The following is a 6,317-nucleotide window of genomic DNA, read 5'->3' on the forward strand; positions in this document are numbered from 1 at the left end:
AATGATACGATGGCAATAAGCAAATGTAGGAAGTATGACACCGACAACAACTTTTCTGAAATTAAAGGGGGTAGCAAGACGAATAGGGTTAAAATATGAGAACAGATAGTAGTAGAGAGAATAGTGATACTATCATGGAGGACAGAATGAGGTCTTTGATTTTAATGACAGACAAGGAGAGGTATCTGATCAGTACCGCTCGTTAAGGAAGAGAGAAACTAAAGGGAGTGGTTTGATTCTTCTGTTGTGAAAATTAGAGATAGAGGGGAAGGTTCCAGCAGCTCATGCTGTAATATCAGTGAGGAATCTTGAGGGTCCATGTCTGGTGAGAATTCCACCAAACATGGTAGAGACGGTCGTTCGACCTCTATCAAATATGTGTCAATCTTATGCTTTGTCATGACTGTGGTATCAGCAACAATAATCAGTAACCGATAAAATAATGTCGTTGTCAAAACATTTCTTTAAGACTAGGGTTTAAGTGTTATTAGGTTAAGTGAATTAACTTGTGTGAATTTGTTGGATGGTAAAGTAAAATCAGGTAACAGCGTAACTGGAGCATTTGAGGTGTAACCATTGAGGGTTAAAAGTTGTTTTTGTTCTAATAAAACATATGAGGTAAGGGGTATGTTTATGGGAATATCAGATTGTGATGTTATATGATAACTTTGGGGTAAGCATGACCTTAAGGGTAGTAATGAGAAATATGTTACTTTTTATGTACCAGGTAGTAGGAACAGCAGGACTTTGAGGGTTAAAAGATTAGCTTTTGCCTGACAATGTGACTATGGAGAATTTTAGAGATATTTGGAGGAGTTGTGGTGATAAAGCATATATATTCTTACATTATGGATGGATAGGATTTTGTTACATGTCAACGTTGAAGCTTCCATATGAGGTTTTTACCATTATAAGAGGGATAGCACCGGACACAGCTAAATCTAGGGTTAAAAGAGACATGAAGACATGTCATAGTCTTTAAGCCTATCATTGAAGTATAAATCTAAGGGAGAAGGGGGGACTTTTTCCATGGTATGGTGTAACATTTGGGAAGATCCTATTGATAATATTAGTAGATACTTTGAGTCCAGATAGTTCAGATATTATAACTAGGGTTATATATGCATTGGAAGAATATAAGGGATGCGTTTGGGAGATATGAGAAATCTTGGTTGCAAAATCAGGTGGGCCAGTAGGGGCAGTGATGGGTTACATTTAATGGCAGCTTTGATAACACTGTGTGATGTTTGTAATTTGTTACTGACATTTGAGAAAGCTATGATATTGAGATAGGTTGGAGAGTGATGCCTGGAGACAACACTCAGATGCCGGTGTTGACTGTTCCTGATCTGGATAAAGATGGACAAGTGGAACTGATGGATAAATATCATTTTTCATTATTTGATCATTTTTCAAATATTTTTTTTCAATATTAGTGTGATTTTTAGTATGATTTATGAATCAAAGGGGGGAATGGGTTTATGTGATTCATGCATCATTTATATATCATTTTTATATTCTTAGTGGATATTGATGTTTAATTTGAAAGGGTTGTTTTGCAAAAGATACTGTTTGGTCTTTTTCTTTTCTTCCAGAAGCATTTGGGGGACATGTGGAGATTGAAATACTCAAACAAAGACAATATGAAGGGACAATATGACTGGAGGAGATGGAACAAGGAGGGTGTGGCCGATTCCATCATCAACAGTCCATTGGAAGTCGAGACTACGGGGAGATGAAGTGTAGTGGACTACATTCCAGTGTCTGCAATGAAATATAGACATAGTTGATGTGTAATACATAATTTGGGTCATATTCTTAGGTATTAATTTTTGTAGAATGATGTTTGATGTTATTGAATACATGTGAGGATTTGAGATGTTTTTGTTTATTTCGTGAATGTTTAGGGACAGGAATTTAGGCAGGGAGAGTTCCACTGTACGGTCCAATGGGTTGACCAGCCTTACAAGTGGATATTTATTGGATAGGATTTTGTTTGCAGGGGCTTACATGGGTATTTAATTGCATCATAGTTTCAAATGCATTTACATGGTTTATGAGGTTATCTGGAGTACCGAAGGTGGTTGCCTGGGGCAGAGGGACCGTGAGAGAATTTTACTGTCTTGATTGATGGATGGAAGGTTGCCGGACAGTTTTTCGCTCTTACACTCCATAGAGATTTGTTCATATTTCATAGTAATGTATTCACACTTCATAAAGATAGTAATGTATTCACACTTCATAAACAGTTATTCATATTTCATAGAAAGGTATTTACACTCTAGAGGAGAATGTTTTTGGTTTAATGTTAAAGATACTCAATAAGATAAATTGTTACTAGTCATAATCCTATTCTGTTTGTTTTCGAGACTGTTCGTCTCGAAGGGGGGAATATCGTATCTGAAGATTATGTCTTTGTTAAATGTTTTTCATGAAGAAATGGAATGTTGTTTACGTTAGTATATGTTTTAGTGTAACGTCATGTACAACAGACAGGAAGTGTGTTGTAGACAGGGGAGACTGGTGATTGGCCAGAAGAGGGAGCATCATTGTCTATAAATAGGGGCTAGACTACAGAAAGGGCAGAACGGCCATGGCAATCTGAGGAGCCGTTCTCCGGACACCGCGGGTCTGTACTTATGCTGTAACCTCGTGATTTTAATAAAAGCCTCTAACACGATGCAGCTTGAACGGACTCTTTGTTGACAGCAATAATGGCCACCACTCATCCGATACGACAGGTTTTTATATATTTTCACTATTTTCTACATTGTAGAATAATAGTGAAGACATCAAAACTATGAAATAACACATATGGAATCATGTATTAACCAAATAAGTGTTAAACAAATCAAAATATATTTTATATTTGAGATTCTTCAAATAGCCACCCTTTGCCTTGATGACAGCTTTGCACACTCTTGGCATTCTCTCAACCAGCTTCATGAGGTAGTCATCTGGAATGCATTTCAATTAACAGGTGTGCCTTCTTAAAAGTTAATTTGTGGAATATATATTTCCTTCATGTGTTTGTGCCAATCAGTTGTGTTGTGACAAGGTAGGGGGGGTATACAGAAGATAGCCCTATTTGGTAAAAGACCAAGTCCATATTATGGCAAGAACAGCTCAAATAAGCAAAGAGAAACGACAGTCCATCATTACTTTAAGACATGAAGGTCAGTCAATAAGGAAAATGTCAAGAACTTTGAAAGGTTCTTCAAGTGTAGTCGCAAAAACCATCAAGCGCTATGATGAAACTGGCTCCCATGAGGACCGGCACAGAAATGGAAGACCCAGAGTTACTTCTGCTGCAGAGGATAAGTTTATTAGAGTTACCAGCCTCAGAAATTGCAGCCCAAATAAATGCTTCACAGAGTTCAAGTAACAGACACATCTCAACCTCAACTGTTCAGAGGAGACTGCGTGAATCAGGCCTTCAGGGTCGAATTGCTGCAAAGAAACCACTACTAAAGGACTCCAAGAAGAAGAAGAGACTTGCTTGGGCCAAGAAACACGAGCAATGGACGTTAGACCAATGGAAATGTGTCATTTGGTCTGATGAGTCCAAATTTGAGATTTTTGGTTCCAACCGCCGTGTCTATGTGAGACGCGGTGTGAGTGAACGGATGATCTACGCAGGTGTATTTCCCACCGTAAAGCATGGAGAAGGAGGTGTTATGGTGGGGGGTGCTTTGCTGGTGACACTATCTGTGATTTATTTAGAATTCAAGGCACACTTAACCAGCATGGCGACCACAGCATTCTGCAGCGATACTGCATCCCATCTGGTTTGGGTTTAGTGGGACTATTATTTGTTTTTCAACAGGACTATGACCCAACACACCTCCAGGCTGTGTAAGGGCTATTTTACCAAGAAGGAGAGTGATGGAGTGCTGCATCAGATGACCCAGCCTCCACAACCCCCCGACCTCAACCAAATTGAGATGGTTTGGGATGAGTCGGACCGCAGAGTGAAGGAAAAGCAGCCAACAAGTGCTCAGCATATGTGGGAACTCCTTCAAGACTGTTGGAAAAGCATTCCAGGTGAAGCTGGTTGAAAGAATGCCAAGAGTGTGTAAAGCTTTCATCAAGGCAAAGGGTGGCTATTTGAAGAATCTCAAATATAAAATACATTTTGATTTGTTTAACACTTTCTTGGTTACTACATGATTCCATATGTGTTATTTCATAGTTTTGATGTCTTCACTATTATTCTACAATGTAGAAAATAGTCAAAATAAAGAGAAACCCTTGAATGAGTAGGTGTTCTAAAACTTTTGACCGGTAGTGTATTTGCACATCAAATTCAGGAATGTAAATGCCTGCTCCTGTGCAACCATTATCTGGGTCCTTATAGCCATCTGTGAAAAGCAGTAAAAATGCATAAACGCTTCTACCAATGTATTTGCAATCAGTTTGACTTCTGACCAATATTTTATTTTTTCCACCAAGGTTAGATCAACAACAGGAGCCGGTAGTAACCACGGAGGAACATCCCCCATCCCCACAGAAGGGCTAACCTCCAACTCCCTCAGACCACTCATCTCAGCAAGCTTTCCGACTGTCCATCCAAAGCCTCTGCCTTATCTACTAGTATATTCCCAACATTCATCTAGAACAATAGCAGTGGGATGATCAACCTCACATCCTATCAGCCTAACCCAATTAAAACATTTTACGGCGTAGGTCTAAAGGCTTCTCTCCTGCCTCCACTAGTAAGGCACTTACAGATGTTAATTTAAATGCACCAATATCCTTACAGCTATATACTTTATTCTCTCCAGCCTCTGAAGCCAAGTCTTCGCCGCTGCTCAATAAACTATGCACCCGTAATCAATTGTCGTCCTGATCAGAGTTCTATATATATCCAACAGCGATTGTCTGTCAGCACCCCATTCATAACCAGAGACCGAGCGCATAAGATTCACCATCTTCTTACACTTTGTTTCAACATTTATGACATCATCTTTCCATGTATATCTCTCATTGAACCATAGACCCAAACATTTGAACATAGAAACCCTACCCATAGGCTGTCCATACAGAAACAACTGTATATTATCAGCAACGTTCTTCTTTGAGAAGAACATACAGCAAGACTTCGCCACTGACTATTTAAAACCCCAATCAATCGACCATCTTTCAACAGTCACTATAGCTTGTTGAATAGATTTGGTCACATGAGAGACATTCCTTCCCCTCTTCAAAATAGCTCCATCATCAGCATATAGGCAAGCCCCAATGCCCCTACCAACATTTGTAAACACATTGTTAATCATAATACTGAACAGAATAGGGCTGATAGCACTGCCTTGAGGAATACCATTGTCAACTCCATAGGCATCAAATAAAATGGATCCTATTTTAACTAGAAAATAATGATTTAATAAGGCCAAACCCCAGTTATATAACCTTCCACAAATACCCAGTCTTTCCATCTTAATCAGGAGGCCTTCTCTCCACATAGTGTCATTAGCCTTTTCAATATAAAAAAAGACAGTAGCCATTACTTATTTAATGACCAGAGCTTTTTTTACTTTGTTGCTCACCTTTACTAATGCATCCAAGGTAGATCTACCTTTACAGAAGGCTCTTTGACATTGACTCAATAAACCTCTATGTTCCAGAAAATAGGACAGTCTGACTATTATATTTTACATCAGTTTACACAAGCTAGATGTCAGTGGTTTTGGTCTGTAACTGTCAGCACATGAAGGATCTTTACCAGGCTTTATAAAAGGTAATATAATATTACTGCACGTTTCCATCCAGAAGGTATAACCCCCTCACTCCGCATCTTATGAAATAATCCCAGGAGAACATGTATGACCTCATCAGGTAGATTCTTAAACATTACATAGCACAACTGATCATGACCTGGGGCTGTATATCCACCGACTATCAGGGTTACACGCATCTTATATATGGTAAAATCAGCATCCAAAGAAGATTCAAAGGATCCCTTTTCTTATACACATTAACATTAGCATTTAAAATCTCACATCTGCGTTGCTTGTACACTTCGTCCAAAGTTACAGTGCATTCGGAAAGTATTCAGACCCCTAGACTTTTCCACATTTTGTTATGTTGCAGCCTTATTCTAAAATTGATTACATTGTGTTTTTTCCTCATCCATCTACACACAATACCCCATAATGACAAAACAAAAACAGGTTTCTATATTTTTTTGTATATGTATTCAAAATAAAAAGAACTGAAATATCACATTTACATAAGTATTCAGACCCTTTACACAGTACTTTGTTGAAGCACCTTTGGCAGCGATTATAGCCTCGAGTCTTCTTGGGTATTTACAT

The sequence above is a fragment of the Coregonus clupeaformis genome, chromosome 7, assembly GCF_020615455.1.
Source record: "Coregonus clupeaformis isolate EN_2021a chromosome 7, ASM2061545v1, whole genome shotgun sequence".
NCBI classification, from domain to species: Eukaryota; Metazoa; Chordata; class Actinopteri; order Salmoniformes; family Salmonidae; genus Coregonus; species Coregonus clupeaformis.